A 24,420-nucleotide genomic window follows, 5' to 3' on the forward strand; every position below is an offset into this window, starting at 1 on the left:
AAAATGTCTATCAAATCCGTTATTCAGTGAAAACATTTCTTAGAAGGACATTATGGTTACATTGCCCTCATAAAAACCACAACCAGTGGGAAAAGTGTGTTAAAAGGATATTATGTTCACAAGTAAAATAAAAAAAACTGAAATTTGCCAGTTATGACAAGCTAAGCAACCATAAATCACGCCACCACCATGCACTACTAAGCCTTACACCCATGACATCAAAGATGACATCACAAATGTCATTGATGACATCACTGATGACATCACATATGCATTTAATTTCCATGAAAAGTCCCTACAAGGGGTTTTGCGATTATAATGTTGTCAATTATGGATACTCGCCAAGACCAGGTGAGACCGGCAAGAGGGTGAAAGTGGGCATGGCCACCAGGGACCGGCTATGTGGTAACTTTTTTGAAACTCGGGATAGGTTTGAATGGAAAAATAAATTCTGCCGGTGGCTGGACAGGATTGCACCAACAGATCGCCGAGGCTACCGCTGCGTACACGGCAAGCCCAAATGGGCTCTGAGACAATGCTAATCAGCAGATAATTACAGAGCACGCTGAACCAGGTGCCCACATGTTCACTGGCCCAACCCTCCATTTCATCAACCACCCTTATTTGCGCCCCCTACCGCGACAAAATATTGGGATTGCCTCCCGAACTCATTTCCACAACCTTGCAGCAACGAGTGGCCCACAATCCACAAGCCTTGAGAAAGACCCTATAGGGTCGAAAAACATGTCGCCTGACTTGCAACAATGAATATAGCACCAACAATGTTTTTCAAGACTGCTTTATTGTGACAGCAGTTACTCATTGAATAACCCAGCACTCAGGTGAACAGGCGCCCTCTCCTATTCAAAACCTAAAACTTGAAGAAGGAAAAGCATCTTCACAAAAGAACCCCCTCACCAGCCGCAGGGTAATCCAATTAAAGTACTAGATCAAGGGCAGTGATCTACCCATTCTACCGCCCTGCAATTACTTCATAATCATCTACTCTGATTTGCTTATTGGGGCATGCAGGATGGCAAAAGCCCTAGGTTTGAATGAGAACAGATATTCTTCTTGTGGCCACATCCTGAAGTGCTCGACTGAATTACAACAAAACTGCATGAGAGCATCAGAAAGGACCTGAAGCATGCTTTTGTAAATCTGTATTGTGTTTTATTTTTCAAAGTGTCCAAATATCAGCACAACATATGGTGATATAGCTTGTGTGCATGGACAGGAGGCCTGTCCCTCTGCAAGGACAAATGCCTACTCTGATTTACTTATTGGAGCATGCATGATTCTGAAGCTCTAGGTTTGAATGCAAAAACAAATTCTGCTTGCGGCTGCAGCCTGGAGTTCTGGACGGGATTGCAGCAAACCTACGCGAGGAGCACCAGCAAGGACCTGAAAGCATGCTTTTCCAAATCCGTCCTATTTTTTACTTTTTTTAAAGTGTCAAAAAGTAAGTACAACAATAGTGATATAACTTTCCTGCCTGGACAGTGGACCTGGCCCTCAACAATGTCCGGAGTACTGGGGAATGCAGCATGGCAAAGCCCATGCCCTACGGACTGTGGAGACTGGCCATGCAAGCCATCAGCACTGGCCATGGGTCACATTAAGAGAGTATTGTGGACACTGATCTAGGATACAGAGTAGGTGCAGTGGATAACTGAGGTGGTTGTTTGGTGGGGCAGGGGTCATGGTCGAAACTGACTTGCATCCACAGCATGCGCTGCTGATACCGAAACACATCAATATGCATTGCAAAATATATGTTTCTGAAAGGAGGTTAAAAAGAGGAATTTTTAATAACTTGTATACAGTGATGTCACACAATGACATATTTTCATTCATAAAAACCTATCAAATTCACGGAAAAACCTTTGTTAAAGGGACATTATGGTTAAGTTACCATAATAAAAACCTATGAAATGCAGTGTAAAAACTTATTTAAAGGGACATTATGGTTACAAGCAAAACCAAAAACTGACTGAAATTCACCGGTTATGGTAAGCTAAGAAACCATAACTCACTCCACCACCGTGCACTGCTAAGCCTAACACTCAGAACATCAAAGATGACATCACAAATGTAATTCCTGCAGAAAAAGTATGGGAGTTAATATTCCTATAATTTATCTGATTCTACTGCTAATTTGTGTTAACACATTGACATATGTGCTATGCCGAAGAATCTAACATTTTGTAATTAATCTGATTGATGGTTCATCTACTGAGTGCTGCGTGTGCAGAAACAGAGTAGGATTTAAACCATGCAATGCATTTGTAATGTTGCAAAATTAACTGACAGATAATTTTATGATAGCAAGTGTTCTAAAACTACCAAGCAGTATATTTAGTGTTGCCATTAACCTTAACCTTAACAAACCTAGAATTAAAAATATCTCTTTAATTTGGAAACTCAAGAGGAGCATGTCTATCTGTCAAGTCAGAGAACACTGTTATCAATGTTTACTATGACCATTCACAGGGGGACTACCTCCACCTCAGCTGCCAACCACATGAACATTATCAAAAAGAATACTTAGTACAGTGGATCTGCAAAACATTTAATATAACAATATCAGCAAATAAGACAAATGGTTTCTTTTACTACAGTGCCGATTTCATCATGCTGTAATAAAAATGCAAGTTCTTTAATCGTTATGTAAGTCAAGCCCAAAAAAAAAGTAACTTACATATAAAAGACATTCAGGGGCACAGGTAAGTATAACCAAAATTAGGGGTAAGCTGAATAGGCACAACAACATGCTTTTGCAGAAAACATGTGTTAGCTTTTTATTATTCTGCAACTAAGCCGCAGTGGCTGGTAACACAGCGCATGGCCCATGATCCCAGGCTGGTATGGTAAAAAGCAAACAAGAGTTGTTATTTTTTCAAGGTCACAGACTAGAATCAATGGGTCCTGCCTACAGGCATGTAGGGTATAAGCATATTATAATTCAAAATTATTTGCAAAAACATTTTTTTAGGTGGAGTCAAAAAGAGCCAAGGTGGTTCCAAATTGCCATTGGTACATTTCTCCTGGGAAGAAGGTGAAAGAGTTCTTAATATTTGTATAGCAGTAAGCCTGTGGTTCAAGACTCTGAAAGTGCCATGGTAGAGAGCATTTCTCATGAAAACTTAGATGAGAACACTGGGGAAGATGAATAAAGATCTGTTGGTCATCTCAAATGTTTCAATGAATTGTCATTATGATGTGGGAAGTGGGGTTTGGATTGTGCCATCGCATATTATAATTAAGGGCGGTGTGGGAAGGTTTGTGGACCCAATTACAGAACATAATGTATGTTTTTCTATAAGGGTATAATGTGTGAGCACCAATCAGCTTGATGTGGGGAGATCCGTTCATGTTGCAAAGTTACTAATGTTAATTAGCTCGATTGTTATAAAAGTTTTAGATTTAGGGGTGTTTCATTGATAGCACCTTTTTACACAGTTCTGTTCCATGATCAGTTTAAATATAGCTGTCCCAGCTGCGTCTGGTACCTGAATAAACCTGCATAACTTCGTGTCTGCATGCACTCCCTTTTTGACTACTTTTGTAATCTTTATTGGTGAGTCCTGAGGCGGACCCCAACACATTTGTGGACCGTCCAGTGAGATATCTCAGCCTTCCGACTGAGTGTGGGGATTCAGCTGTGCTTCTGTAAGAGTGTGGGACATCATCCATGGGCCACTACTAAGAGCTCAAACAAGAGGAGGTCCGTGGATGTTGGGTTCCCCAAGGGTCCATCTGTCTGGCACAGTCGTCACTCTGACTGGATTACAGGCCTTCAAAGGGAGAGGTCGAGAGAATTGAAGAATCTCTTAAAAGGATATGTGAGTGTACTCGTGCATAAAAGTGCAAGGGGTAGGAGGGACTATTTTATGGTTTATAACGACGCACCCTCAGAAGTTGTGATGGGCAATTGACTGTAGTAATCTTAGATTTTAGGTCTGCCGATTGGATAGGGAGCAGGTGGATGGTGGCACATCTGCGTTAGAGCAGAGGGTTGCGTAGTAAATGGTGGACCTTGTTAGACAAGAGTTGTGAGTTTTCTTCTGGGGAATACTTTTTTTAGGGACATACGTGCACGTGTTTTGTGAGTAGCACCAGTTTATAGTTTAGTATTGTGGAACGTGGTTGTTGCATTTGTTTAATGTGACTATGGAGATGATGGAAGGGCCATAGCCGAAAATAAATATTTACAAAGCTACATAGCGCAAGTTAAAGTTGCAGTTGATTGAAGGGAGGAGTAACTGCTCTTTCAATCTACTAACGTAGGGAATTGTTGTTAAGGTGTTGGGCCTGGGGAGAAGGCCCTTTGTGTACTAATACAACTTAACAAGATGGGCCTGTGGAGAAGGCCAGTGTATGTAAGTGTGGAGTGTGAGGTATGAAAGGGCAGGCCTGTGGAGAGGGCCAGAGTGACTGAAAATAGGGCGAGCGAGTAAGTGATGAGTACAAAAATTTAGTGAGTGATATTGATTGATTAAGGTTTGAGAGTTCAAAGGTTTAAATTATAAAGGAAAAGAGGAAAAATGGAGGGAAGAGTATTGCACCTATAAGGATTAATGTGGGAGAATGACGTCCTATTGGATGGATGCATCACATAATCACATGTGTAGGAAATTGTCTCAATATAGTGACCTGATAACAAAGTACTATTTTAAGTGGGTACTTGACACAGTGGGGAAATGTTATAAAGAATGTCCATGAGAGGGAACGTTTGATAAAAATATTATCAACAGTAATTAATCATATTTGTCGGCTACCTACAAATGTGTGAAACTTAAAAAGAGGCAGGATATTTTAGGACTTTGGCAGAACAGAGAAGGGGAAGCAAGAGGAGGAATAGGGTTTTGCACCACCCCCTCCGTATACGATATACCCAATAATAAAACCAGCTGCAGGATATACGAATCCTAAATGAGTGTCTCAAGATTTGGAAGGAACACATAATAGGAAAGATGAGGGTGAAGCGAGTGCCACTAGTAAGGATGAGAAGGGGAGGCGAAAATATTTAGTAGACCTTAAAAAGAGCACCCAGCAGCAACTTGAATCTCTGTGTTCAGGGAAGCCGAGAAAGCCATGGAAAAGGAGATAGAGAGAAAGGGAAAATAACAAGGAACAGCAGCTGACAAAGGGGTGGACAGCAGGATGCATAAAATGTAACATCGACAACTTGGGACAGGATTCGGACTATGGTGAAGATGGCACAGCAGAAGGTGCACACCGCATCAGATTGGGAGGACAGCAGTGACAGTGATCATGGGAATGACAAATTAGACCCATGCAATTTGAAAGACTTGAGCAGGGTAGGGAGATGAAATGAGAGAGAAGAGGAGGAAATAGAGGAGTCATTGGGAGATTGGGGAAAAGGCTTTGGAGTAGAAAAACCAGAGTAGCAGTCGCAACAAGGCCACACTGTGGTAATAAATGCAGAGCTTGAACACAAATTACCTTTAGCAGAATGCAAGGTTAGAGGTTCACTACATACCTCAGCAGACAATGAATAGGGCCAATTTATTTTACAGTTTACCTTTTTTAATGGCAGTGCAGAGCAAATATTTATGTTTTCAAGAAAAAGACAGCCGGAATCCCATTGGCCATAGGAGATATAAAGAGTTTATTGGCAGTGTTGGTTGGGGAAATAAGTGACAGAATATGGCAACAGGCCGGATACGCCACACATGTTTGGAAGGCTCTAAGGAAGCTGTTTCCAGATCGTCTGATAAGGAATATATACGGTCCATACAAGAAATGTGGACACAGGAAAATAAACAGTCTTGAGATGACAAAATACCTTTGTTTTACCACATCTTAGTGAGGGGGCATCCCTAGAGAAGATAGTGGGAATGGAGGCAAAAGGGTGGCCTGAGATACATGCAACAATTATACATTATTGTAAAAGAAAGCGGGAGAAGGATAAGGAGGCAGCTGGCAATGCAACAAGAGCTGAAAATAAATTAGTTCAGAAAAACTGGCTACATTAAACATGGAAGGAGCAGTGCTCACATGGCCAGTTGACGTTCCACAGGCACAGCAAGGGTGACTCCCAGTGGCAATGGTAAAGCAACCAGGAGGGTACACTCCAGTAGTACCCAATCAGCACTGGGGAATGGTGCAGATGCAGCAGCAATGTACATTTATAAATGTGCAGCAACAGCCAGGTGTTGCGCAGACAGGTGGAGTAAACAGTTACAAGGGACAGTGGCCCTCATTACGACCCTGGCGGATTTTTTCCGCCATCGACGGACTTTCCGGCCATGGCGCAAAGTCCCTTTACGCCATGGCGGATGGCGGACTTACCGCCCCATTCCGAGGTCGGCGGGGCGGTAAGTCCCCATTGACCCATTTACCCTTCCCCATTCCCATTTCGGCCCCATAGGGCTCAATGGGAGTGGGGAAGGAGTTAATTACGCCACCGTAAAATACGGTGGCGTAATTAACACCAAGGTCCCAGAGCGCCATGGATTTTTCCGCCCGCAAAAAGCGGGCGGAAAAATGACCATGGCGCTCCAGGAACTCGTAGTTGGCGGTAAGGGGTCCGCGCAGCTAACGCTGGCGCAGACCCCTTAGCGCCAGGGTCGTAATGAGGCCCAGTGTCAGACAGGGAGAGGATATTACACACAAGGAAGGGGAATGGGGTACAGCGGCATGGGGCCAAGGGTTGGGGGATGGTGTTTTGTAGGTGGACATTTTGGTCACTTCACACAAACATTCCCACTGTTAACACAAGCAGGTCAACAAAATCAACCTTATACACCGTCACCTCAACAAATACAGGTAACAAGACAGCAGCAACTTGTAAGGATGTTGTAAACAGTCGGAATGTTAGAGTAGATCTCTGCCCCGCAACCTTGTTATTCTTTGATGGCACAGGGTCGCGAGGCAGAGGGCAGACGGTTAAGTAGATTGATGTTGATCGAGCTCCGAGCGGGACTTTGCACTTACCCATCACTTAAAGCGTCTCCTTTACAGTGACAACGAGGATAGGATGCTGTGTGAAAGGTGCAGGCCCACTGGTGTAAGGAGCGTTGTGCGGAACCTCTTGTCCGATCCCTCCAGCCCTCCCAAGGCCCGGTGTGAAGGGAAGCACCGGCTGAGCATCGCAAATGCTGCTGCTGTTGTGAGGGGTCTTGATTACGGAAGCTGCGGTGTGGACGGCCTGCAGATGAAAGCCTGGGGCCACAATCGCTTGCTGCGAAGTATCGCACGATGACAGCACCCTGCGTACTGTGGTCGCTGCCCCCACACCTCATCTACTACCTACACATCAATGAGAGGTGAGGAGGAGGGGGAGGACACGGTAACACACTGCAGACCATAGTCTTGCACAGAAGTCTCTCTACAGGAAGCTACAAGATGTTGTGGAAGGGGCTAAGAGTATCCAGGAAGTCACTGACTGATTGGAGGCAGGAGTGGCCAATAGTACTAGGGCAAGCCAGTAACTGAGCTGGTTTAAGAAAGGGGAATGTAAACCTACTGTGGCAACTGTAGGACTTTCAAGAAGATTACTGTAGGGTATTTTGTGTAGATTTGGGGCCTAGCGGTATTTTCTTATCACCAAGAATAAAAGTAATTTAGCAACAATCACCCCTTGCATTCAGATTGGGTTTGGTATTATGGTGGTATCGTGGCTATGCATTATTTAGTTGGTATGCATTTTGTTGTGGCATAGTGATGAGCATAATTTCTTTGTTTTATTTGTGGCCCCAACATACAAAACTCCTTTATTTTGTTTAGACTGTTCTTGTGATCTCTAGAGGCCACGGGCTTCTACATTATTCAAGAACACCACATTTTCATATGGAGTGCCACATATGGATGTTATCACTGATTTATCTACACCAGTGAGCTATGCTTCCATAATGTATTCACAATAACATGTGGTATAATCACTAATTTATTTACATTAGTGAAACTATTTCCAGAGGTCTCTTTCTCTGCTGACTCATGTACGTCCAACAGACTATCAGATTGTGTTCCACTCAGAAGTCACACACCCATACACTGAGTGGAACCACGCACACAGCTATTTATAATTATTCATAACATAACTTTTTCCACATGGGATGCTTGACATATATGACCTAATAACCTCCCCTTTTATCAGGTGTTGTGGGCTAACTGTACCAGAGAAAAACAGAAGCAAATAGAAGCCTTTACACGGATTGTGATTTACATCAATTTCATTTAAAAATCACACATTACCAGTTTTGCGAGGCAGTCTTTTCTAGAATAAACACAAGAGAAGCAATTGCAAAATACATGGCATTTCATTAGATTCTTTGCAACAATAAAAAGAACAGTGCATAAGTTGACTTGCATTTCTCAATAGCAACATTAAAACGCAGCTATTGCTACGCTGCCTGACTGAAATAGCTTTCATTCACACAGCGCATTCTCGCTTTGTGTAAGATAATTACCAGCAAAATTGTAGCAGATCAGCACGCAAACTCTCTGGACAGGTCGCCTTCTTTAAATGGCTCAGGACTTCCCTTTGTAACACCTGGCGAGGACATGCAGTTCCAATCTGCACTCTTTGGTCCTCAAACCAGTGCCAATTGACTGGAATCTCCAGCCTGTGAAAGTCAGCAGTACACTGGAATGACGCCCCTCAATCAGGCAGCCCCATAGCAACTCCCCTCAGACTTCTCACCCAAGCTGTGTAAAAATGTCCACTGCCTTTCTCTCTCCCCGAGATTCTTTAGGAAACCTCTGTTACAGCCCCTAGGGTGACGTGCACCCAATAAAATTCTATCATGTCATACCCTCCTTCTTTAAACAATGGCTTGGCTTTTACAGTTTAGAAACTGTATCTACTAATTTCCTGGCATGCAGATTTTGCATCCAGCTAACACAGTGAACAGAGAAAAAAAAAACGAATCCAAGTGCACGTTTAAAATGACTTTCAGCCTGCCTCATTTTGCACTGATTACACATTATATTATTAAGAAGTTAGGATCGTGTTAGTACTGTTAATTATATTAGTTCATTAATCCTCAAATGTGTCTCCTGCAACAGAGGCATTTCAGGTGAGAGAGAAAAAAGAAAAATGCGTTTTTAAATGTGATAAAAATTGCTGTGTTTTTGACTGAGTAGCCTGTCTTCATTTACATGTCCATGTCACATTGGCAACACATGGCTTGCTGTACCACATTACAATACATAATCCCATGCAATGGTGCTCTGCTCCCAAAACATGCTAAATAATCCTACATTACACACCAGTGGGGGAAAGACTTATTGAGTGAACTTATGATAAAAAGGTCAACCACAAGTCTAGCTATAAAAGAGAAATTATCAGCAAAAGCTAACAAAAAAAAAGAAGGAAAAAAAGCAGTGTAGTGCTACCTCTGCATTTAATATATCAATCAAAATCAAGGGTACTTAAGCATTAGGAGTAGGCTCTACCAAGAGATTGTTAAAATGGCGGGAGCAAGTATGGCAGCACCCCCACCTTTCTTATCAGAGGCTGGCACACCTGCCATCAGGTGGAACAGGTGGAAAAAACTATTTAACACATATCTTATTGCAATAGGGGGAGAGAAGTTTGCCTCTGCCAGAAAAGAAGAGATCCTACTGCACAATTTAGGAGCCAAGGGCAGCAGTGTATATGATCGGTTGCCAGAGCCACCTCAAGAAGGCCAAGGTGAATCTGATCCGTATAGTACAGCTGAAAGGAAGCTGTCAATTCACTTTGAGCCTAAAAAGTACAGTACTTTTGAGAGGCATACATTCTTCCACAGAGTGCAGGAACCACAAGAACCGGTAGAAAATGGCATTGCTGCTTTAAGGACGCTGAGCCACACCTGCGATTTTGGACAACTCACTGACTTGCTCATACGTGATGAATTGGTTCACTGCACCAATAGTGCCAAAGTTCAGGAGAGATTGTTATCTAAGGATCTTCCTTTAGAGTTGGCTGTGGAAACGGCTAGAAGTATGGAGCAGACGTGCAAATACATGTCGACTATGAGAGGAGACAAGCTAGTGGGTGAAGTTGCAGCAGTCAGAAACAAGAAAAAACCTGGCATGTTCAAGGAAGTCAAGTGTTTTAAGTGTGGTAGCAATCGCCACATTTCTTCAAGTATGTTTTGCCCGGCTAGAAATGCTACTTGCTTGAAATGTAAGAAAAGAGGACATTTCGTAAGAGTCTGCAAGGAGTCTGGGGAAGTAAATAGTGTGGAGGCTGGAATTCCTGAGCAAGATGAGAGGCATGTGGTTCCTCAGAATCACCAGGGAATGCATGTTTGGAAGTAGCTGAAATGTTTCCTAAAGGGAATGGACCAACAGATGTCTTTCTGATTGAAGGGAGAGTAGTCACAATGAAGGTTGACAGCTGTTCACCTTGGACTCTGATATCAAGGAAGACATTTGAAGGGTGTGTGCAAGGGAAGGTAGAACAATTGAGCGAACACATGATTGAACCGTATGCCTATGGCAATGTGAAAATCAAAGTCTTAGGGAAGTTTCAAGCATCCATAAAATATAAAAGTCGCAGCTGTGAGAAAGATGTTTATGTAACTCAGGAAAGGTCCTCCCTTTTGGGGTGGGCAGAACAACGGAAGCTAGGTATAAGGATACAAGCAAGTGCTGAATATCCCATCATGGTTGCAGAGGTAAAGGACAAATGGGAACAGGAGTTTCCTAAAGTGTTCACAGAGGAGTTGGGAATGTTGAAGGGGTTCGAACACGAGATCATTCTCAAAAGTGGAGCCATTCCCAAGGTGCATAAAGTTAGGCCAGTGCCACACCACATGAACGATAAAATGAAACAGAAGATCCAGAAGCTGTTGCAAGGGGGAATTATTGAAAAAAATATAAGGTTCCTAGTGGTTATCACCGGTGGTGGTAGCGGCTAAGTCTAATGGAGAAATAAGACCTGAGAGATTTGAATAGGAACATTTTAGTTGATAGACATCCTCTTCCTATAATTGGGGAAAAACTGACAACATTGAATGGTGCAAAACTTTTCTCAGTGATAGACTTATCGCAAGCATACCAGCAAGTGCCCTTGACGGAAGCAAGTCAACACTTAACTGCATTTGTAACCACCTGGGGGACTTTTAAGTACTGCAGGATGCCGTTTGGACTGGTGTCAGCGGCAGCTGTCTTCCAGAGGGTGATGGAGACTATAATGGAGGGGGTGCAAAATGTGGTGATTTTCCAGGATGACATGTTGGTTTATGCTCATTCGGTTGAGGAGGGGGAAGTTTTGTGTGCTGCCTCCAGAGGGTATCAGGGCCGTGTTAGTGGAGTTGGCGCACCAAGGGCATCCTGGTGAGGGGGCTATGAAAAGGAAATTGAGACAAAGTTATTGGTGGCCAGGAATAGATAGTATGGCTGAGAGGTGTGTGAAAAACTGTATGTCATGTCAGTCTAGCGACAAATGTAGGGTGGTACGTAAAACACCAATGATTCCTAACACTGTTCCAGATCAACCATGGGTAAAATTGGCAGTGGATATAATGGGCCCTATTGCAGGGTTTGGTGAGGGTTTCAAATATCTGTTGGTGCTGGTAGATTTCCATTCCAAGTGGGTGGAGTGGGAAGCACTTAGAGAGGTGACTGCTAAAGAGTTGATCCAGTTCTTGGAAAGGGTTTTTCTGAAGGAAGGTGTCCCCTCTGAGTTACTATGTGACAATGGAGTGCAATTTGTGTCGGAAGAGAAGAAGACATTTTTGGTGGGTTACGGCATTGTGCATACAAGGACGGCATTACACCATCCTAGAGCGAATGGTTTGGTAGACAGAGCAAACAGGTATTTGAAATCCTAATCCAAATTGGAATCCAAATGGCGATGCGCATGGGGCAACCATGGAGAGAAGTTTTAAACCATGTGACTTGGAGATATGTGACAATGCCACACTCCATTGCAGGGGTTTCTCCTTTTGTATCTCTTAAGGGAGAGAACCTGGCACCAAACCTTGTCCAGGATGGTTAGGAATGGCAAAAGCCATTGTGGTGGATAGGAAGAAGATTATGAGATTAATCAGAGAAGGGCAAGAAAAGAATAAAGAACATTTTGATAGGAGGGACAATGTGAAGGTACGTGAGTGGAGTGTAGGAGAGTCTGTATATATCAAGAATCCCAGGTCTGTGAACAAGTGTATTGAAAGTAGATTTCTTGGTACTAAGAAAAGTGTTGCTGTTAGGAATAGTGTTGTCATTCTTGAGGGTGGTGAGGTATGGTCCTAGGGGAGGTTGGCTAAGGTCACTGAGGTGCAAGGAATGCGGATTGAAAACCAACAAGTGGGAGGTAGAGTGGTGAATCAGGATGACGAGCAGGACGGTGTGGATGAGGAGGCCTGTACAAGTGACATGGGGGTTACCACAAGAGGGAGAGTTACCAAGGAGCCTGCATGGTTGGGAGATTATGTACGTTAGATATAAGTTTTACCACAGATTCAAGTGTTATAGTATTTCTTGTTTAGTGGTTTTAATAGAACATTTTATCTTGTTGTTTTGAGGGGGGGATATGTAAGGATGTTGTAAACCGTTGGAATGTTGGAGTAGCTCTCTGCCCCACGACCTTGTTATTCTTTGATGGCACGGGGTCGTGAGGCGGAGGGCAGACGGTTAAGGAGATTGATGTTGATTGGGCTCTGAGCAGCCCTGCTTTAAAATAAAACTTTGCACTTACCCATCGCTTCAAACATCTCCTTTACATAACTACAGATACAGCCCACACAGTCACAGGGTATATCCACCCAGGGACAAGTGCAAGTGCAGGGTGGGGAGATGGAAGGAACGTCGGGTACAGTAAGCATACACCAGGCACCAGTACAGACACAAATTCAAGAACTGGTAACATTACTGGGACAGAACACTGTGCCCCAATACACCGGAGTGACAATGGTGGGCAGTGATCGATTAACATCATCCGCCAATACATTTTCTCAATAGGGGTGCCCACAGGGAATACGAGGATGTCCTGTTCTAGCAGTAAATAAGGACCCCGAAGAGGAACCAGAGGTTGCAGTTCAGATAGGACAGAGGGGATTTTCCTTTCTTATAGATACTGGAGCAACCAGATCAGACACAAAGGAAGGAGGGTTTTCATTATCTAACAGAGGTTTGGATACACAAGGATTTTAGGGGATGATTTTGAAAGTTACTCTAACAAAAGAGTTTCTCTTGACAATAGGGACACAGAATATTGTAGCACCTTATTATATTAGAAAGATGCTCCCATCAACTTTCTGGGAAGGGACTTACTCAGCAAATTGAACACCACAATTTCATTTTCAGAGAAAGGGTTGGCGTGCTACACACCTGGAATGCATCCAGCTAGAGTGGCAGTATTGATTCAGGCATACTACCCACACAGCACAATGAGTGGGATACCCAAACACATGGAGGTGCTTTTGTATGGGTTGCACGTGTTGTTAGGGTGGTTACCAGGAATTGAAGTGTGTTTTGGCTGTCAAACACATTGTTGTTCAGGCCACAGTATCCCTCCTTTGTTAGTTCAGGCACACACATGCACTGCTGTACCTAGAGGAAGTAGAGATACAGAAGGACATGATCATATTGGTTGCCACTGATGAAGACAACATGGAATGGCATTCAATATTATGTATTGAGACCACACTGACATTAAAAGGAGTAAGTGACACAGAGTTGTTCACAACAACAGACAATGAAGAACGAGAGGTAGTGTTTGAATTGATCATACCTTTTCCAGTACACCTAAAAGAAAGGGCAGTTCTCCAGATGACTCAGATAACAAAAAAGAATACAATATGGTTGACAGAAGATTTGGAAAATGTGCCAACAAGCTTATGGACAACATGACCTCATGATGTAGGGATACTCTAATGGTCCAGGGCAGCACACATCAAATTTAATGAAGGAGCACTATTGCCATGAATAAAGCAGTACCCCCTTTCTAGAGAAGCATTTGAAGGCATTTATGAGACACTGCATGCCCTATGGCAACAAGGGATAATATAGGAGAGCACATCCCATGGAACAACGCTATCTATCCAAGCAAGAAAGCAAAAGGAGGGACGTGGCATTTTATACAGAATGTATGCCCTCTTAACAATATTATTGAGTCAGAGTATCCATTGGTCCCAAATCCTGCACCAATATTTTGCAGCATTCCAGCTGAAGCACACTATTTCACTGTGGTAGATTTGAAGAATGCATTTTTCTCTATCGCTCTACACCCAGACTCCAGCTATCTCATCATATATACGTATTGTGGGACCAGATGTAACACACTAGCGTGCCCCAAGGGTGTTGTGAGGGACCTAGCATCTTTAACAGAATTATAAAAATGTATTTGAGCAACAAGCAGAGTGATACAGTATGTTGACATTTTATGGATGTGCAGGCTGACAGAAGAGGATTGTAGAAAGGAGTCAGTGACACTACTGACTTTACTTGCTGACAAACTGGACAAAGAGAAATGGCAGAACTGTCAAAATGAAGTGATGTACCTTAGTCAGATTGTGTCAGCAGATGGGAGTAAATTACACCAGAAAGAGTAGATGCCATCCATAAAACTCCACTACCAAAAACAATTAAAGAGATTCAGTAGTTCTTGGGCCTATGCAACTACTGCACGGCATGGGTTCTTGATTACTTCACTTATCTCAGGCCATTGCTGCAAGCATTAACAGAAGCTCAGAAACAATAAACACATAAAATGGACAGCTGAAATAGGCAAGAGCTTTAATGGACTGAAACATGACTTAGCGCACGCACCAGTACTGGCTACACCCAATTACAAAGAGAAGTTTAACCTGTTTTCCCATTCAGATGGAAAAGTAATGACAGCTGTGCTGACACAAAAGAAGGGACAGAGACACAAACCACTTACATTTTACAATGGATCCCTAGATGCAGTGATGCAGGCACATTTCCCATGTGAGAAGGCACTTACTGCTGCTGCTTCTGCAATTGAGAAAGCTTCCAGAATGACTATCAGGTGACCCGTACTGACAAAGCCAGGAATAGAAGTGGTGAGATGCAGGACTATAAATCCAACAGAGTTCATTGCAGAAAAACTAGAAGTGGGAGATTACGTGCATGACTGCATAGCGTGCATCGACAGGAGTGAAGGTAACCCCCTGGTTAAGGAAGAGGTGATTGAAGGGGGGGGGCATGATTTTAATTGACAGAAGCTCCAGTATTGATCAGACCACAGGACAGAGGCATTCAGGTTCCGCAGTGGTAGGGAACATACACGACTACCCAACCACTACTCTGCACTGTCAGCAGAACTGGTGGCCTTAATTGAGCTACTGAACATATCAGAGGACCAAGTAGTGAATATTTTCTCAGATTCAGCCTATGCTACATCCACAGTGCAATCAGGACTAGCAAGATGGGAAAGGAGATGATTAAAAAGAAGTGATGGTACACCTGTTCAGCATGCAGGATTACTGAGTAAATTATTAGAAATGTTACCACTCCCAGTAGAACTAGTTTTAATAAAGTGCAAAACCCACACAGGAAGACAAGATTCTATTTCATTAGGGAACGGAGGAGCAGACAGAGCAGCAAAAGAAGCAGCATATCGACCAGAATGAACACATTTGTTGTTCCCTGGTGAAAAGGAAAAAATACCCCTATTAGGAGTGAGCAAAGAAAAAGATGCATTACCAGAAAGCTTGAATGCAACCCCAATAATGCAGATAATCGAGTTGCAGGGAGAAGCATCAGATGATGAGAAAGAGTTGTGGAAAAGGAGAAAATGTTCTTTATCCCCAACTGATTTGGTATGGTGGCATGACAGCAAAGGAAAAGTGATCCTGCCAAAGAAATTGTTGAGGGTGGCATTGGAAAAGCTTCACTACCCTGCCACGTATTGAAAGAGTATGTGGCTGCAGGGATAAGTGAAGACTGGTTCATACCAAATTTGCATGATAATGTTGTTGAGTTTGTGAATATCTGCATGATTTGCCAGAAGTACTTTCCAGGTCACACATTGAGAGGTGTTCAGGGATAATTGCTGTGACCAGAAGGCCCCTTCCATCACTTGCATATTGACTATATTGATATGCAAGAGAGATGTACCTCTTACAGGTACTTGTTTCCATTCTCAGGTTAGATTGAGGCTGGTCCCTGTGCACATAATGACTCCTGCTCTGCAGATATATTTCTTGAGGGAGGTGTTTCAAGGTGGGGGAGCCGAGATGAAATTCATTCTGACAATGGTCAGCATGTTGCTAATGATTTAATAAAGGAAATTACAACAATCCTGGGGAGAAAGCATACATTATGTATGCTTTACCATCCACAAGCCAATAGTTTGGTAGAAAAGATGAATGGACTGCTTAAAATGTGGTTGGCCAAGTTTACGCAAATGCTTGGAAAATCCTGGGTACACTGCTTGCCTCTTGCTTGGTTTGCACTGCGCAATACACCTGGAGGAAATCATCACATGACTCCTCACGAGATTGTTACAGGGCGAATAATACATGCACCTATTCTCGGTCATTTTCAATCTCTGATGCACATTCTTCTTCTTGCATTTTGGAGGTTAAAAACTCAAACCGGACAATTAGGACAATTTCCACAAGCAGCACCTCTTTACCCAGGGGAGAAGATATTAATCAAGAGTCATGTTCGCAAATGGAAGGAGAAGCGCTTCACTGGCCGACATACCATGATCTATTCGACACCCACAGCAATGAAAATCAAAGGGTGACAAAGATGGGTCCACTTCGCAGACAAGAGCTCCGTCTCCCCAAGCACAACATGATGAGAAGTATATGGGAGATTTAATTGCATTTTATTCTCCCCTTTAGGCTATATCAAAAACCTGCTAAAGAAAATGATGCAGATGTCGTTAAAGAAAATGTTTTGCAGAAGAAGAAAAGGACATTTTCAGTGTTTTGGAGTATGATGATATTAATATGTTTTAGTGTAATACTTTTGGTTTATTTGCTTTTAAGAGAAAAACATGGAATACAATTGAATGAGAATATAAATAGAGAAAAAAGCATTGATGAATGATGAAATGGGATGGTTCATATGCGGAAACATCAGTCACAGTGGGAGCTCAAGCTCCAACAACAGATACAGACCATCTACCAATCCTTTCAACAATAAGGGTAAATGCCCAAGTGCATGCTTATTCCCCCAACCAAGTCCGCCAATTGGGGGAAAAGCACAAGGAAAAGGAAGACTATTCAGAAACTGCCTCCTTGCCTCCTTGCTGAGACAAGGCTAGAATTTACTGTTACCACTTCTAAAATGCATAAAAAAATTGAGGATTACTTTGGTAAAAAAGGCACAGAAGTATGGGTGATTTGGCAGGGGATGCATCTGTGGAAAAAACACCACCTACCAGATGCCTCCTCACAGAGGTGGAACATACCTCCTCAGGGGGATGTGCTGTGATGAATAAATAGAACATGAAAAACAATCTAATGGAAGACACTGTTCTGACACCTAAGGAGGCCAATAATCAGACCCAACACTCAGAGAGAGTGAATAGAAGTGAAACATCCAATGAAAGATTGGATCAGGCAACAAGGCTTGTGAGCTCTGAAAGACAACAGACGAGCAAAGCTGAACTTTCAGCATTGAACTTTGTATTAAACTTGCTGGTCGCCTTCTTCGGTCTATTGAAGCTGGAGGTGCAATCCCAAGTAGGGATCCTGCTAGAATTGACCAAAGAAACAGCACATTGTGAGTCATCTATCGTGGTGATCAGCAATGCTATTAACTCAATAGCAACCCCATCCCTAAATGACTTGAGGATCGAAGTCACAAAACAGGGTCTGCATATTTTGGCAATCCTGGACTCCTTACGAGTGAGAAGGAAAGAGGAAGAAGATATCCGTCCACTGATGCAAGAGCTCCTGACCCAGCTGAAGCTACCAAAGAACCTAGTTGAAAGAGAGGAAGATGAGGTGAGGGAGGATTTGAAGAACCTTCCTGTTGATGCTACCCCCCTCTCAGAATCAACATTGGAAGAATTCAGAAGGTTGTCTAAAGTCATAGAGGCGGAGGAAGAGATGGTGATCTCTTCTAAAAACCCATCAGAAAAGAGAAGACGACCATTGAGGAAAAGAACACATAATGGACAGATGCTGAAAAAGAGAACCATCAAAGAAGAAGAAAACTAAGGTGAAGGGAAGCCAAGAAAAAAGAGACAAAAAGCTTAATCTTTGTTAAATAAGAAAAAATAAAAAAATTAAAAAATCTGAAAAAACAAAAATTAAGAACTTTTCTAAGGGCTCTTTCGACGCCATCAATGGAGGATTTGTCAGCTGGAACACAGAATCTTGTTAAATCAGTGTCTGATGCCATTAACCCTCGAGAACCACACCATCTAAAACATTAAAAGAAAAGACCACAGAAATTACAACCAAATACCCACCGAGACCCACTATGAGCAGTAAATCAAGTAATTGAGATTGTGAGTGTTAGTGTTCGGCAACAAACGGACCCACTTGAACGAAGCACAGCTGGTTTTGGACACACGCAAAGAAATTAGGCCAATGATGCTCCTAAAAATACAGGCCAAGACCACCTGAAGAAAAATTCAATCTCAACACAAGCAGCCTTACCAATCAGGATGCTGCCATGGGCCTCTATCTTCCTTAAGTAGAAAAATACTAGACAGAACCCTGCACTAAATCATCAAATTATGAAACCTCAACTGCAAGCAAAGAATATGAAAATAGCACCAATCTTTCTAAAACAAGGGAATCAGAGCAATCCGGTTGTATAGGGGTAAAAAGGACATCTCTCACCCAGGATATGCTGCAGGAACAGCAGAAACAGTCTCTTGGGCCAGGGAAGAGCAAAGGCATCGGGAAATTGATTGAGATTGTGAACCTAGAGACAATTGTGCCATCGAACAATGTGGAATGGAAAGCGAACCAAATACAAAGAAAATGGAAGACGAGGAACTATCCGCTTTCGCAATCCTGCAAGTTTGGTTCAGGACCTCAGCGAAGTATTCAAAACATAAATCCCTCAATAGAAGTGTGATACTGTCACTCTTCAAAAAATTATCGAACCTTTATCTTTTTGCATCTGAGGGCATGGAATTTGTACGCTTCCCTATAGACAAAAATGTACATATTGCTGAGGTGGGGCTTAGATCAAAAAGAGCCCAACTGGCAATCCTCGCTGCCTCAAAGGACTTAGAGAAACAAGGTGTAGAGACATTCTCCTCCTAAGCAACAATCAGCCACACGCGAGGGGTGGGAATCTGCGGACCCAAGCAAAATTACAAACTGTAGAGGGGCCTCAATTGGCTTTGAGGAAGAATGAGATCTGGGGAGAGCAACAACAAAATGCTCTATCCTTCCTCCCTAAAATTCTGAACCAAGTCCTTCAGAAATTGGGAGTGGGAATCCAATCTCTTTAGGCAAAATGAATCTCAGCTGGTGTGAAAGACCACAAAATGAGGCTTACTAAAAAAAGAAATGGAAATAGCCAGTTACAAGGTTTTACAATATCCTTTATTACAGCCCGGACTGGGGTCTCATTGCCCCACGATGCATGTGTACAGACACCATGGCGGGATAGAGCCCTTGTCCACTCCCCTCAGGGTCCATAGGGTTCATGACCTTTCCATGTAGGTAATGTTACTAAAGCAACGAGTTAGCATTTTCTCCCTGTCTTCCTATTGACAATTTACTGTCTGGGAGCAGGCCAAAACAGCGCATGGGGGCATATTGTGTTCCCTGGTACAAGGTAATATTTGCAGTACAGTTTATCTGTATTGCTCCTGGAGCCCAAAGGTCAGTCTGCTCTAAAGCCTGTGAATAGGGTTTTTCTTCTAGAGGAGCACGTAGCATCTGCACATTATTACAATTTATAGTTCAGTGGAGAAAACATGGTTGAGACAGACAGGCACCTAATTTATAGATTAGCAATACTTCCACAGAGGCTTCAAGGTTCTACAGTGTAAGAAAAACAAAGCGCTCAGCAGAATGTGCATTCCTGCCTCGCAATTAACAGAGAGTTCATGGCGCGGCCTTCCACCGCGTTCAGAGTGAGGAAGGCAGGATGAGCAGGGAATTGAACTGAACATTGCATCCAAGATGGCGAATAAAACAAAATGGCAGCATGGCGACCGTTAGTGTGGTAATAAGTTTGTAAGGTGATGCGAATGTGCTTAGGCCAATATGCATACCTGTAAGACACTGAAACTAAATAGATGATCAAATCGCAGAGGCAACATTAGAGCACCCCGGGTCATCACTATCATAAACATCAATGGCCATGAACTCTTTTGTAGCAACCTCCTGCATGACCATGGTGTTGGTGATGTGTACTGGTAAGTGTGGGTCTGGTTTCAATTTGACTAACAAACGTGCACAGAAATCCCCTATCATGGAACCCAGGACAGACATACATTGGATGCAGCAGCAACATAATAGAACTATACCAATGATTATAGCCAGGACAAAGAATATCTTCCAACCCCAAGTTCGTAGTAGACTCCCAAACCATGTACTGAGGTCCCAATTCCCTCGGGGAATGTGTACCTCTGAACCCAATATGTGCAGTCTCTTTATTGCTTGTAAAATGGTGGGGACAGAGTCAGGTACGTAAACACAACACGTGGACCCGACCATTTTGCATACACCACCACGCTAAACTAGGATGACGTCTAACACCATCCTGTTCTGAAGGGCCACTAGTCTAATGGCCATCTGTTCCTGTGTGATATTAAACATGATGTCGGTAGTCTCATTGATAGTTTTCTCCAAAATCCTATCCAGTTTTCTAATGTCTTGAGAGTTAATTTTTTGTCCCCAGAATGGGACCATAGATTTAGCAATGTCCCCCAGTACTTGTAGGGGGGTGTAGTAGGGTGTCACCATCAATTTCCCTTCTAGGACGAGTTTTCAGGATATCAGCTGTGGAAGTGATATATACCCCTGGTAAGAGTATCCCCAGATAACATGTACCCTGCCAATCTTTCGGTAACCAAGGATAAGATTCACTTCCACAGACAAAATAGGTTGAGCCCCCTACATACAGAGGAGTATCCTCCTTCACTAGAACAGCTGCGTTCATACATTTATCATATGAGCCCATAGGTTGGGAACCTTCTTTCCGTATACAGAATGGGACAGCTTCAGGATCATGATTGATGGTGTATGATGGTGGAGCAACCTCTTTATTATTTACTGGAGTCATTCTAAAAGAAATCATAGAATGGTAAGATCTGGAATATTTGTCAGAATGCCGGGCAATGGCAGTATTGAGTGTACTTCTATTTGCGAATACTGAACATCCCAGAGGTAAGAATACTAATCAATTAAATTCATTTGTATTTGTTCCATCAAAATTACCAGTGGCACTGCCGTTCCATCATCCAAAGAACAGTGCCCTGAATGCGGCATAACATGCAGTAGACAGAGGGAGAGGATGAATATATCAATCTATCCCCTTCTCACCGTGTGTGCAGACACAGCAGTTGGTTTTATTCAAAATAGCATGAGTTGCATTCATATTCATCATGAGGGTGTTGTTATGATAACCCCCTTTATGGCTGAGATCACGTGGATGAAGAATGTGTGCGTACACATGTAAGGGAGACATTGTAGATGCACTGACAGTTGGCAATAGAGTATTAAGTCGATGTGCGCTTTCCAAATACTGTAGCACCAGTATCAATGTGACCATAATACAGGTTATCATTAAATAATTATCCATTTTGTCCTCGGGGACCATGGCCCTTGATATAGAAGCCCATCAAACTGCAAATGTACTATGTCCTCATACAAGCGAGCAGCCCCAAATGCAGGCATAGTCCTTCAGTGTCCGGTAAGAAGCTTCACTAATAGGCTTTATAAGTTCATCCATTGGTGGCACCTGACCACATGACCAATCTTGCTTGTAGTCTTGCGTGCCGCTCCCTGCCCCTTAGCTTGTCCAGAGGGGAATGACGAGGGAATGGCACAGCATTGGTTTCTTCGTTGGTGCAGCAATCCTTACCACACTTTCCTATTCTATTACAAAACATAATGTCAATCCCTGAACTGAATCCGATTTCGTGGTCGAAGGTTGTACCTTAAAACTCCAGGTACTGAATGTTGATGAACAAAGGATCATCAGTTTCCGAAGGAACAATGACAGATGATTGAGAAGAAGCACAGGGAGTGGTTTCGTATCGCTCTTGGCGTCAATCAGAATAGGCACATGGCGATCGGTCTCCGTCTTATCGCTCTGATCGGGAGGCGAAGACAGTGGCATTTGTTTCATGTGCGTTGCGTGTATCCAATGTTTCTTGCCGGACACACGTACCGCCGTCTGTCTAGCCAATAGCACTTGGTAAGGCCCTTCCAGCATGGTGTAAGGCAAGTTTTCCTCTCGAAATTTTTCAGCAGAACATATGCTCCTGGCTGGATTTGAAGGCCCGGTCCCGCGTATTTTTCAGTCAGGGCTGTTCGAACCTGTTGGTGAATCAAATGCAAGTTTTGAGTCAACAGGTCACAATATTCGTACAATAATGGATACTCGATGTCGGCCAATTTTCTAGGTCTCGGTGCATTCCATACATTTGCAAGCCTTCCCATAATGATTTTGTATAAGGAAAGTCCTGTCTTCGACTGTGCGGATGTCCGAATGGAGAGCAAGTTACTGGTAAAGCGTCCGGCCACTTTAAATTGCTGTGCACACACACCTTCGCTAATTTATTCTTCAAAATAGCGTTGTGGTGTTCCACCAAATCGCCGCTCTGAGGATGTCTTGTTGAGTGAAAACGTTTATCGATCTGTAATCCCGCACAGATTTGCAGGATGACGTCAGTGATAAAGTGCGGTCCATTGGTGGTCCAAATGACTCTTGGCAGACCAAACCTAGGAAAATATTCCTTTAACATGGCTTTGGCCATCGACAGAGCAAGCTTCAACCCACTTGCTAAAGGTACAAATCACAAACCAAACAATACATATCTGTAATTTTGGCAGCGTTCTATCTCATAAAAATCAAAATGAATCACTTCGAATGGCATGGAGGGAGGGCCAAAACTACCTTCCCAGTGTCGTGTTGCAGACATAATCCCACAATTCTCAACTAAATGTTTGGCAATTTTCAGGATGTTGTTATTGTACCAAACGTGGTCTAAATGCTGGCTTATCTTTTTCACACATATGTGTTCTGGACCATGAGCCATAGTGACTACAGCAGTGACATAAGCATTGGGCAGCATCTACCTTTGCTTTTCATTGTCCACCCAACAACCCTCTACATCCAACCCGCCAGACCATTCCCCCATTGTTAGATCTCCTCAGCTGTTGCTTCAGCCTGAATTTCTTTCACACTATTGACCCCTTCTTCCATCAGATTGGTGTCAGTAACCCATTTAGCCGCATACAGCACATACATTCCTGAGTGTGGCTCGGTGGCAGTCTGTTTGGCAATGCTGTCGGCAAAAGCATTTTTTTTCCCTATATTGTCAGTCACTTTCTGATGTGCGGCACATTTCATTATATCTAACTGTGTAGGAAGCGCTAGTGCTGACAACAATTGTACTATCAGAGTACCGTGTTGAATTTTAGTGCCATGTGATGACAAAAATCCCCTCTCCGCCAATAATCGGCCAAAATTGTCAACCACTCCAAAGGCGTACTGGCTGTCGGTATAGATGTTTGCACTAAGTCCCCCAGAGAGTTTGCATGCCCTAGTCAATGCAACAATCTCTGCTGCCCAGGAGGAATTATGAGGTATCTTTCTGTTTTCAACGATAGTGTCCAATGTGATAATTGCATAGGACGCAGTGGAGGTACCATCAGGTAGCTTAAAACAAGAACCATCACAAAATAGTTCCCCATCCAGAGACTTCAAAGGTGTAACGTACAAATCAATTCTGCCTTTTGTTTCTTGTTCTGTAACATATAGGCAATCATGGGACATGTCATTGGTGCGGTCATCCTCTTGTGGAGACGGCAAAAAGTTCATCCGGATTCAAACTAAAGCATCTCTTAATTTGGATGTGTGGTGCAAATAGAATTAACTTGTATCTCTTTAATCAAGCAGAAGTGAGATGCTGTGTTTGTGTTCGGTTTAATAGAACATCAACAGAGTGAGGTACCATCACGGTTAAATAGTGACCTAAAACCACAACCTCACTTTGTTTCACTGATGCAGCAGCAGCAGCCGCAGCCACAGCTCTCAAACATCTCAGCAAAGCACATGCAACGCAACAGGGTCTAATGTGGAGGAAAGGTAGCCGCACGGTCTGCCCTTTCCCCCATGTTCCTGTGTCAATACAGCCAAAGCACAACCCTCTCGCTCATGCACATACAAAACAAAATTCTTCTAATAATTTGGTGTGCCTAAAACTGGTGCTGAGCACAACGCAGCCTTAAGCAGATCAAAAGTGTTCTGGCAATCCATGTCCCCCAGCAAAGGCAACATCCTTCTTTGTCAATGCCAACTTAGGTTTAATCAAAAGTGAAAAATGAGGGATCC

General features: G+C 43.1%; 1 protein-coding gene across 1 annotated transcript in view; it reads left to right on the forward strand.

The window, feature by feature from the left end:
• The window catches only part of LOC138504705 (uncharacterized), a 581,301-nt gene that overhangs the window by 357,156 nt on the left and 199,725 nt on the right, over nucleotides 1–24,420 (forward strand). The gene's annotated exons all lie outside the window — the stretch shown is intronic.

Source organism: Ambystoma mexicanum, chromosome 11 (genome assembly GCF_040938575.1).
Source record: "Ambystoma mexicanum isolate Mex_15411 chromosome 11, UKY_AmexF1_1, whole genome shotgun sequence".
In the NCBI taxonomy this organism is placed as follows: domain Eukaryota; kingdom Metazoa; phylum Chordata; class Amphibia; order Caudata; family Ambystomatidae; genus Ambystoma; species Ambystoma mexicanum.